Source organism: Oncorhynchus gorbuscha, unplaced genomic scaffold, assembly GCF_021184085.1.
Source record: "Oncorhynchus gorbuscha isolate QuinsamMale2020 ecotype Even-year unplaced genomic scaffold, OgorEven_v1.0 Un_scaffold_2379, whole genome shotgun sequence".
NCBI lineage: Eukaryota > Metazoa > Chordata > Actinopteri > Salmoniformes > Salmonidae > Oncorhynchus > Oncorhynchus gorbuscha.
This window is the reverse complement of record NW_025746909.1, coordinates 50001-62500: the sequence shown is the minus strand read 5'-3', so window position 1 is coordinate 62500 and position 12500 is coordinate 50001. Positions and strand designations below refer to the sequence as shown.

Below are 12500 nucleotides of genomic sequence, written 5' to 3'. Positions count from 1 at the left end.
TCATACCTCCTCCTCCTCCTCCTCCTCTACTCTGTTCATACCTCCTCTTCCTCCTCCTCCTCCTCCTCCTCCTCCTCCTCCTCCTCCTCCTTCTCCTCCTTCTCCTCTACTCTGTTCATACCTCCTCCTCCTCCTCCTCCTCCTTCTCCTCCTTCTCCTCCTCCTCTACTCTGTTCATACCTCCTCTTCCTCCTCCTCCTCCTCTTCCTCCTCTACTCTGTTCATACCTCCTCTTCCTCCTCTTCCTCCTCCTCCTCCTCCTCTACTCTGTTCATACCTCCTCTTCCTCCTCCTCCTCTTCCTCCTCTTCCTCCTCCTCCTCCTCCTCCTCCTCCTCTACTCTGTTCATACCTCCTCCTCCTCCTCCTCCTCCTCCTCCTCCTCTTCCTCCTCTACTCTGTTCATACCTCCTCTTCCTCCTCCTCCTCTTCCTCCTCTTCCTCCTCCTCTACTCTGTTCATACCTCCTCCTTCTCCTCCTCCTCCTCCTCTACTCTGTTCATACCTCCTCTTCCTCCTCCTCCTCCTCCTCTACTCTGTTCATACCTCCTCCTCCTCCTCCTCCTCCTCCTCCTCCTCTTCCTACTCTACTCTGTTCATACCTCCTCTTCCTCCTCCTCCTCTTCCTCCTCTTCCTCCTCCTCCTCCTCCTCCTCTACTCTGTTCATACCTCCTCCTCCTCCTCCTCCTCCTCCTCTTCCTCCTCTACTCTGTTCATACCTCCTCTTCCTCCTCCTCCTCTTCCTCCTCTTCCTCCTCCTCCTCCTCCTCTTCTCTGTTCATACCTCCTCCTCATCCTCCTCCTCTTCCTCCTCTTCCTCCTCTTCCTCCTCCTCCTCCTCCTCCTCCTCCTCTACTCTGTTCATACCTCCTCCTCCCTCCTCCTCCTCCTCCTCTTCCTCCTCTACTCTGTTCATACCTCCTCCTCCTCCTCCTTCTCCTCCTCCTCCTCTACTCTGTTCATACCTCCTCTTCCTCCTCCTCCTCCTCCTCCTCCTCCTCTACTCTGTTCATACCTCCTCTTCCTCCTCCTCCTCCTCTACTCTGTTCATACCTCCTCCTCCTCCTCTTCCTCCTCTTCCTCCTCCTCCTCCTCCTCCTCTACTCTGTTCATACCTCCTCTTCCTCCTCCTCCTCCTCCTCTTCCTCCTCTACTCTGTTCATACCTCCTCCTCCTCCTCCTCTTCCTCCTCTTCCTCCTCCTCCTCCTCCTCTACTCTGTTCATACCTCCTCTTCCTCTTCCTCCTCCTCCTCTTCCTCCTCTACTCTGTTCATACCTCCTCCTCCTCCTCCTCCTCTACTCTGTTCATACCTCCTCCTCCTCCTCCTCCTCCTCCTCCTCTTCCTCCTCTTCCTCCTCCTCCTCTACTCTGTTCATACCTCCTCTTCCTCCTCTTCCTCCTCCTCCTCCTCCTCTACTCTGTTCATATAGTCTCTCTCTATCTCTCTGTCTCTCTGTCTCTCTGTCTCTCTCTCTCTCTCTCTCTCTCTCTCTCTCTCTCTCTCTGTCTCTCTCTCTCTCTCTCTCTCTCTCTCTCTCTCTCTCTCTGTCTCTCTCTCTCTCTCTCTGTCTCTCTCCCTCTCTCCATCCATCTCTCTGTAGCCTGTAGGAGTAGAGGTATGTCATATGTCCTTTGTCACTGTATGTTAGTGTGACGTTCTGTTCTGCTCTCTACTGCCTCTGGTACACACACACACACACACACACACACACACACACACACACACACACACACACACACACACACACACACACACACACACACACACACACACACAGAGAGACAGAGGATAGGACAGTATATATACAGGACAGAACAGGGCAGGGAGGACAATATTTTGCAGGTTTTCCTACTTACAAAGCATGTAGAGGTCTGTAATTTTTTTATCATAGGTACACTTCAACTGTGAGAGACGGAATCTAAAACAAAAATCCAGAACATCACATTGTATGATTGTTAAGTAATTCATTTGTGTTTTATTGCATGATATAAGTATGATGATGATCATGAGGAAGGTGAGGGATCAGCCCAGAACTACACGGCAGGACCTGCTCAATGACCTGAAGAGAGCTGGGACCACAGTCTCAAAGAAAACCATTAGTAACACACTACGCCGCCATGGATTAAAATCCTGCAGTGCACGCAAGGTCCCCCTGCTCAAGCCAGCGCATGTCCAGGCCCGTCTGAAGTTTGCCAATGACCATCTGGATGATCCAGAGGAGGAATGGGAGAAGGTCACGTGGTCTGATGAGACAAAAATAGAGCTTTTTGGTCTAAATTCCACTCTCTGTGTTTCGAGGAAGAAGAAGGATGAGTACCATCCCAACCGTGAAGCATGGAGGTGGAAACATCAGTCTTTGGGGAGGCTTTTCTCCAAAGGGGACAGGATGACTGCACTGTATTGAGGGGAGGATGGATGGGGCCATGTATCGCGAGATCTTGGCCAACAACCTCCTTCCCTCAGTAAGAGCATTGAAGATGGGTCGTGTCTGGGTCTTCCAGCATGACAACAACCCGAAACAGACAACTAAGGAGTGGCTCCGTAACAAGCATCTCAAGGTCCTGGAGTGGCCTAGCCAGTCTCCAGACCTAAACGTAATAGAAAATCTTTGGAGGGAGCTGAAAGTCCGTATTGCCCAGCGACAGCCCCCAAACCTGAAGGATTTGGAGAAGGTCTGTATGGAGGAGTGGGCCAAAATCCATGCTGCAGTGTGTGCAAACCTGGTCAAGAACTACAGGAAACATATGATGTCTGTAATTGTTACTGCTTTCTTCCGTCGAAGGAGAGTCGGACCAAAATGCAGCGTGGTAATTTCCATACATGTTTATTGAACGAAAAAACCACGAACAATACAAAACAACAAACGGAATGTGAAAACCTATACAGCCTATCTGGTGCCAACTAAACACAGAGACAGGAACAATCACCCACCAAACACTCAAAGAATATGGCTGCCTAAATATGGTTCCCAATCAGAGGCAACGATAAACACCTGACTCTGATTGAGAACGGCCTCAGGCAGCCATAGACTCTCCTAGAACACCCCACTAAGCTACAATCCCACTAAGCTACACACCACATACAAAAACCGATGACAAAAACGCACCACAATAATCCATGTCACACCCTGGCCTAACCAAATAAATGAAGACAAACATACATTACTTCGACCAGGGCGTGACAGTAATTGCAAACAAAGGTTTCTGTACCAAATATTAAGTTCTGCTTTTCTGATGTATCAAATACTTATGTCATGCAATAAAATGCAAATTAATTACTTAAAAATTATACAATGTGATTTTCTGGATTTTTGTTTTAGATTCCGTCTCTCACAGTTGAAGTGTAACTATGATAAAAATTACAGACCTCTACATGCTTTGTAAGTAGGAAAACCTGCAATATCGGCAGTGTATGAAATACTTGCTCTCCCCACTGTACATACAGGACAGGAGAGGAGGGTATATATACAGGACAGGACAGTATATAGACAGGACAGGACAGTTTAAATACAGGACAGGACAGTATATATACAGGACAGGACAGTATATATACAGGACAGGACAGTATATAGACAGGACAGGACAGTATATATACAGGACAGGACAGTATATAGACAGGACAGGAAGAGAGGACAGGACAGTATATATACAGGACAAGACAGGCAGATAGGACAGGACAGTATATATACAGGACAGGACAGGACAGGACAGGCAGAGAGGAGAGGACAGGACAGGACAGGACAGTATATATACAGGAGATGACAGTATATATACAGGCAGGACAGGACAGGCAGAGAGGAGAGAACAGTATATAGACAGGACAGGAGAGGACAGTATATATACAGGACAGGACAGGCAGAGAGGAGAGGACAGTATATATACAGGCCAGAACAGTATATATGCAGGACAGGACAGGCAGAGAGGAGACGACAGTATATAGACAGGACAGAACAGGACAGGCAGAGAGGAGAGGCCAGTATATAGACAGGACAGGACAGGCAGAGAGGAGAGGACAGTATATTTACAGGACAGGCAGAGAGGAGAGGACAGTATATTTACAGGACAGGCAGAGAGGAGAGGACAGTATATATACAGGACAGGACAGTATATAGACAGGACAGGACAGGCAGAGAGGAGACGACAGTATATAGACAGGACAGAACAGGACAGGCAGAGAGGAGAAGCCAGTATATAGACAGGACAGGACAGGCAGAGAGGAGAGGACAGTATATTTACAGGACAGGCAGAGAGGAGAGGACAGTATATTTACAGGACAGGCAGAGAGGAGAGGACAGTATATATACAGGACAGGACAGTATATAGACAGGACAGGACAGTATATATACAGGACAGTATATAGACAGGACAGGAAGAGAGGACAGGACAGTATATATACAGGACAGGACAGGCAGATAGGACAGGACAGTATATATACAGGACAGGACAGGACAGGCAGAGAGGAGAGGACAGTATATATACAGGACAGGACAGGCAGATAGGAGAGGACAGTATATATACAGGACAGGAGAGGCAGAGAGGACAGAACAGTATATATACAGGACAGGACAGGACAGGCAGAGAGGAGGGGACAGGACAGGACAGTACAGTATATATACAGGAGATGACAGTATATATACAGGACAGGACAGGCAGATAGGACAGGACAGTATATATACAGGACAGGACAGGACAGGACAGGACAGGCAGAGAGGAGAGGACAGTATATATACAGGACAGGACAGGCAGATAGGAGAGGACAGTATATATACAGGACAGGAGAGGCAGAGAGGACAGAACAGTATATATACAGGACAGGACAGGACAGGCAGAGAGGAGGGGACAGGACAGGACAGTACAGTATATATACAGGAGATGACAGTATATATACAGGACAGGACAGGCAGAGAGGAGAGGACAGTATATAGACAGGACAGGAGAGGACAGTATATATACAGGACAGGACAGGCAGAGAGGAGAGGACAGTATATATACAGGACAGAACAGTATATATACAGGACAGGACAGGCAGAGAGGAGAGGACAGTATATAGACAGGACATGACAGGCAGAGAGTTGAGGACAGTATATAGACAGGACAGGCAGAGAGGAGAGGACAGTATATAGACAGGACAGGCAGAGAGGAGAGGACAGTATATAGACAGGACAGGCAGAGAGGAGAGGACAGTATATATACAGGACAGGACAGGCAGATAGGAGAGGACAGTATATATACAGGACAGGAGAGGCAGAGAGGACAGAACAGTATATATACAGGACAGGACAGGACAGGCAGAGAGGAGAGGACAGTATATATACAGGACAGAACAGTATATATACAGGACAGGACAGGACAGGCAGAGAGGAGAGGACAGTATATATACAGGACAGGACAGGCAGATAGGAGAGGACAGTATATATACAGGACAGGAGAGGCAGAGAGGACAGAACAGTATATATACAGGACAGGACAGGACAGGCAGAGAGGAGAGGACAGTATATATACAGGACAGAACAGTATATATACAGGACAGGACAGGCAGAGAGGAGAGGACAGTATATAGACAGGACATGACAGGCAGAGAGTTGAGGACAGTATATAGACAGGACAGGCAGAGAGGAGAGGACAGTATATAGACAGGACAGGCAGAGAGGAGAGGACAGTATATAGACAGGACAGAACAGGACAGGCAGAGACTAGAGGACAGTATATAGACAGGACAGGCAGAGAGGAGAGGACAGTATATTTACAGGACAGGACAGTATATTTACAGGACAGGACAGACAGAGAGGAGAGGACGGTATATAGACAGGACAGGACAGTATATATACAGGACAGGACAGGAGAGGACAGTATATATTCAGGACAGGACAGGAGAGGACAGTTTATATACAGGACAGGACAGGAGAGGACAGTATATATACAGGACAGGACAGGAGAGGACAGTATATATACAGGACAGGACAGGAGAGGACAGTATATATACAGGACAGGACAGGAGAGGACAGTATATATACAGGACAGGACAGGACAGTATATATACAGGACAGGACAGGAGAGGACAGTATATATACAGGACAGGACAGGAGAGGACAGTATATATACAGGACAGGACAGGAGAGGACAGTATATATACAGGACAGGACAGGAGAGGACAGTATGGAGCCTTCCAGGCCCACCCATGGCTGTTCCCCTGCTCAGTCATGTGAAATCCATAGATCAGGACCTAATGAATTAATTTCTTAATATGAACTGTAATTCAGTCAAACCTTTTACATTTGTTAAATTATAAATAAAACAATTTCAATTTGTTGAATTATAAATACAATATTTTAAATGTGTTGAATTATAAATTAAATGTATATATTTTTTTAAATTATAAATAAAATAAAAATATTTTTTGGAATTATAAATACAATATATATATATTTTTATTATAAATAAAATATTTATAATTTCTTGAATTATAAATATTTTAATTTGTTGCTTGTTCCATCTATATTTTTCGTACATTATAGACACTAAAAATATATTTTACAAATTACTTTATAATTACTTAATTAATTATTTTTATAAACATTTTAGATTTTATAATAAACTAATGTATTTGCAATGTTACATATTAGTTTCTTGGACACAACATGTGCTTCACAAGTCACTATAATTCAAATGGGCTGTAAATATAAATGTATTAAAAACGTAAATAAAATATATCTTATTTCATGGTGCTCCTAATTAATTTTTAAAATAATTTGTATAATATAATGTAATTTCCTAAATTTTTTTTTTTTTAACATTTGAGAGCACCAATGCTACCTTCAGACAGTTTGTTTTTAAGGTTAGAGTCCTGTGTGATAACACCAACTGTCTCTCCGTGGTGTTTTTCATTGATAACATCAAAATCAGGGTTGTGTGACAGCAGTTTGTCAACACTACAGATAAATGACTGGACCGATTCATCATCGTCTACTGACCTCGTCTGATATCTGGGTGGTGCCTATCTTTGGTGGAGATGTATTGTGGTGTGAATATCTTGGTATTTGGTGTTTAGTATCGTTGGTGTGTAATATCTTTGGTGTTTAATATCTTTGGTGTGTAATTTCTTTGCTGTTTAGTATCTTTGGTGTTTAATATATTTCGTATTTAATATCTTTGGTGTTTAGTATCTTCAGTGTTTAGTATCTTTGGTGATTAGTATCATTGGTGTTTAGCATCTTTGGTGTTTAGTATCTTTGGTGTTTAGTATCTTTGGTGTTTAGTATCTTTGGTGTTTAATATCTTTGGTGTTTAGTATCTTTGGTGTTTAGTATCTTTGGTGTGTAATATATTTGGTGTTTAATATCTTTGGTGTTTAATATCTTTGGTGTTTAGTATCTTTGGTGTTTAGTATCTTTGGTGTGTAATATCTTTGGTGTTTAATATCTTTGGTGTTTAGTATCTTTGGTGTTTAGTATCTTTGTTGTGTAATATCTTTGGTGTTTAGTATCTTTGGTGTTTAGTATCTTTGGTGTGTACTATCTTTGGTGTTTAGTATCTTTGGTGTTTAGTATCTTTGGTGTTTAGTATCTTTGGTGTTTAGTATCTTTGGTGTTTAGTATCTTTGGTGTTTAATATCTTTGGTGTTTAGTATCTTTGGTGTGTACTAGATTACTAGATGTGCAGTCTCTATACTAAGGGATGATGAATGCAACACGTTTGGAAGGAGCTAGGTATTGCAGTATGTTCGTTATTGATCTGTGGAGATACATGAGAACTTGTTCTTACCTGGTTAAATAAAGGTGAAATTATGATAGTAGCTATATGATATTAGTGTTATGTCTGATTGGAGGGTGTGTATTCTATATGTTAATACTATATATCTGATTGGATGGGGTGTATTCTATATGTTAATACTGTGATATCTGATTGGATGGGGTGTATTCTATATGTTAATACTATATATCTGATTGGATGGGGTGTATTCTATATGTTAATACTGTGATATCTGATTGGATGGGGTGTATTCTATATGTTAATACTGTGATATCTGATTGGATGGGGTGTATTCTATATGTTAATACTATATATCTGATTGGATGGGGTGTATTCTATATGTTAATACTGTGATATCTGATTGGATGGGGTGTATTCTATATGTTAATACTGTGATATCTGATTGGATGGGGTGTATTCTACATGTTAATACTGTGATATCTGATTGGATGGGGTGTATTCTATATGTTAATTCTATATATCTGATTGGATGGGGTGTATTCTATATGTTAATACTGTGATATCTGATTGGATGGGGTGTATTCTATATGTTAATACTGTGATATCTGATTGGATGGGGTGTATTCTATATGTTAATTCTATATATCTGATTGGATGGGGTGCATTCTATATGTTAATACTGTGATATCTGATTGGATGGGGTGTATTCTATATGTTAATACTGTGATATCTGATTGGAGGGGGTGTATTCTATATGTTAATACTGTGATATCTGATTGAAGGGGGTGTATTCTATATGTTAATACTGTGATATCTGATTGGAGGGGGTGTATTCTATATGTTAATACTGTGATATCTGATTGGAGGGTGTATTCTATATGGTAATACTGTGATATCTGATTGGAGGGGGTGTATTCTATATGTTAATACTGTGATATCTGATTGAAGGGGGTGTATTCTATATGTTAATTCTATATATCTGATTGGATGGGGTGTATTCTATATGTTAATACTGTGATATCTGATTGGATGGGGTGTATTCTATATGTTAATTCTATATATCTGATTGGATGGGGTGTATTCTATATGTTAATACTGTGATATCTGATTGGATGGGGTGTATTCTATATGTTAATACTGTGATATCTGATTGGATGGGGTGTATTCTATATGTTAATTCTATATATCTGATTGGATGGGGTGTATTCTATATGTTAATACTGTGATATCTGATTGGATGGGGTGTATTCTATATGTTAATTCTATATATCTGATTGGATGGGGTGTATTCTATATGGTAATACTATATATCTGATTGGAGGGGTTTATTCTTTATGTTAATACTATATATCTGATTGGCTGAGGTGTATTCTATATGTTAATACTAGATATCTGATTGGCTGTATAGTCTGATCCTCTGACTGTTAAAATCTCCTGTTCTTTCACCACTCTGCTGCAGTGTGTGTGTGTGTGTGTGTGTGTGTGTGTGTGTGTGTGTGTGTGTGTGTGTGTGTGTGTGTGTGTGTGTGTGCGTGCGTGCGTGCGTGCGTGTGTGCGTGTGTGCGTGTGTGCGTGTGTGCGTGTGTGTGTGTGTGTGTGTGTTTGTTGCTGTTCTGCAGTAGTGTGTGTGTGTGAATACCTGGTTTCTGTGTGGTGCAGTGGCCCTCCTCCAAACCACTCCGATATTTTGATCCCTCTATGTCTGGTCTAGCAGAACGCTCTTACTCTCTCTCTCTGTCTCTTCGTCTTCCTCTGTCTATCTCTCTCTCTCTCTCTCTCTCTCTCTCTCTCTTTCCCTTCCTCTCTCTCGTCTCACTGTATTGTAGAGTGAATTACCAGGAACCAGGCTATGAGGGGCGGCTAGGAAGAAACCTAGAGAGGAACCAGGCTATGAGGGGAGGCTAGGAAGAAACCTAGAGACTAACCAGGCTATGTGGGGCGGCTAGGAAGAAACCTAGAGAGGAACCAGGCTATGAGGGGAGGCTAGGAAGAAACCTAGAGGAACCAGGCTATGAAGGGAGGCTAGGAAGAAACCTAGAGAGGAACCAGGCTATGAGGGAAGGCCAGGAAGAAACCTAGAGAGGAACCAGGCTATGAGGGGAGGCTAGGAAGAAACCTAGAGGAACCAGGCTATGAAGGGAGGCTAGGAAGAAACCTAGAGGAACCAGGCTATGAGGGGAGGCTAGGAAGAAACCTAGAGGAACCAGGCTATGAGGGGAGGCTAGGAAGAAACCTAGAGGAACCAGGCTATGAGGGGAGGCTAGGAAGAAACCTAGAGGAACCAGGCTATAAGGGGAGGCTAGGAAGAAACCTAGAGAGGAACCAGGCTATGAGGGGCAGCTAGGAAGAAACCTAGAGAGGGACCAGGCTATGAGGAAGAAACCTAGAGAGGAACCAGGCTATGAGGGGAGGCTAGGAAGAAACCTAGAGAGGAATCAGGCTATGAGGGGCAGCTAGGAAGAAACCTAGAGAGGAACCAGGCTATGAGGGGAGGCTAGGAAGAAACCTAGAGGAACCAGGCTATGAGGGGCAGCTAGGAAGAAACCTAGAGAGGGACCAGGCTATGAGGAAGAAACCTAGAGAGGAACCAGGCTATGAGGGGAGGCTAGGAAGAAACCTAGAGAGGAATCAGGCTATGAGGGGCAGCTAGGAAGAAACCTAGAGGGGAACCAGGCTATGAGGGGCGTCTAGGAAGAAACCTAGAGAGGAACCAGGCTATGAGGGGCAGCTAGGAAGACACCTAGAGAGGAACCAGGCTATGACGGGAGGCTAGGAAGAAACCTAGAGGGGAACCAGGCTATGAGGGGCGTCTAGGAAGAAACCTAGAGAGGAACCAGGCTATGAGGGAGGCTAGGAAGAAACCTAGAGAGGAACCAGGCTATGAGGGGAGGCTAGGAAGAAACCTAGAGGAACCAGGCTATGAGGGGAGGCTAGGAAGAAACCTAGAGGAACCAGGCTATGAGGGAGGCTAGGAAGAAACCTAGAGGAACCAGGCTATGAGGGGCAGCTAGGAAGAAACCTAGAGAGGGACCAGGCTATGAGGAAGAAACCTAGAGAGGAACCAGCCTATGAGGGAGGCTAGGAATAAACCTAGAGGGAACCAGGCTATGAGGGGCGTCTAGGAAGAAACCTAGAGAGGAACCAGCCTATGAGGGGAGGCTAGGAAGAAACCTAGAGGGGAACCAGGCTATGAGGGGCGTCTAGGAAGAAACCTAGAGAGGAACCAGGCTATGAGGGGAGGCTAGGAAGAAACCTAGAGAGGAACCAGGCTATGAGGGGAGGCTAGGAAGAAACCTAGAGAGGAACCAGGCTATGAGGGGAGGCTAGGAAGAAGCCTAGAGAGGAACCAGGCTATGAGGGGAGGCTAGGAAGAAACCACGAGAGGAATCAGGCTATGAGGGGAGGCTAGGAAGAAACCTAGAGAGGAACCAGGCTATGAGGGGAGGCTAGGAAGAAACCTAGAGAGGAACCAGGATATGAGGGGAGGCTAGGAAGACACCTTGAGAGGAACCAGGCTATGAGGGGAGGCTAGGAAGAAACCTAGAGAGGAACCAGGCTATGAGGGGAGGCTAGGAAGAAACCTAGAGAGGAACCAGGCTATGAGGGGCAGCGAGGAAGAAACCTAGAGAGGAACCAGGCTATGAGGGGAGACCAGTCCTCTTCTGGATTTTGCGTGAACATTGACGGAATATTATGTTAATATAATTATATTATTATATTATATTATGTATATATATATATATTATTATATATTAACCATTATATATATATATATACATAATATAATATAATAAAGCAAATGAACATCACAAAAAACTGTGTGTGTGTGTGTGTGTGTGTGTGTGTGTGTGTGTGTGTGTGTGTGTGTGTGTGTGTGTGTGTGTGTGTGTGTGTGTGTGTGTGTGTGTGTGTGTGTGTGTGTGTGTGTGTGTGTGTGTGTGTGTGTGTGTGTGTTGAGAGATATGGAATAGGTGTGTGTGATGGGGAAGGGTTGCTGGAGGTGATGATGTAACACGGTTCTGGTTTCTGTGTACTGGAGGAAATACTGTATGGTTTCATTACACCATTATATTCATTATACATTATTATATAAAATATAATGAAACCACCGAAGTAGAATTTCTGCCAACGTGTGGATGTAAGTAATATTCACTATAAAGTGGAGTGAAACTCAACCCTTTTCTAATGCCCCCTCTCCTCTCTCTCTCTCTCTCTCTCTCTCTCTCTCTCTCTCTCTCTCTCTCTCTCTCTCTCTCTCTCTCTCTCTCTCTCTCTCTCTCTCTCTCTCTCCTTCTCTCTCTCTCTCTCTGTCTCTCTCTGTCTCTCTCTCTCTCTCTCTCTCGCTCTCTCTCTCTCTCTCTCTCTCTCTCTCTCTCTCTCTCTCTCTCTCTCTCTCTCTCTCTCTCTCTCTCGCTCTCTCTCGCTCTCTCTCTCTCTCGCTCTCTCTCTCTCTCTCTCTCTCTCTCTCTCTCGCTCTCTCTCTCTCTCTCTCTCTCGCTCTCTCTCTCTCTCTCTCCTTCTCTCTCTCCTTCTCTCTCTCTCTCTCTCTCTCTCTCTCTCTCTCTCTCTCTCTCTCTCTCTCTCTCTCTCTCTCTCTCTCTCGCTCTCTCTCCTTCTCTCTGTCTCTCTCTCTCTCTGTCTCTCTCTCTCTCTCTCTCTCTCTCTCTCTCTCCTTCTCTCTCTCTCTCTCTTTCTCTGTCTCTCTCTCTCTCTCTCTCTCTCTCTCTCTCTCTCTCTCTCTCTCTCTCTCTCTCTCTCTCTCTCTCTCTCTCTCTCTCTCTCTCTCTC

At 44.2% G+C, this 12500-nt stretch overlaps 1 pseudogene; it reads left to right on the top strand.

Annotated features, from left to right (window-relative positions):
- Positions 1 to 12500, top strand: part of LOC124025717 — a 66935-nt pseudogene that overhangs the window by 8590 nt on the left and 45845 nt on the right.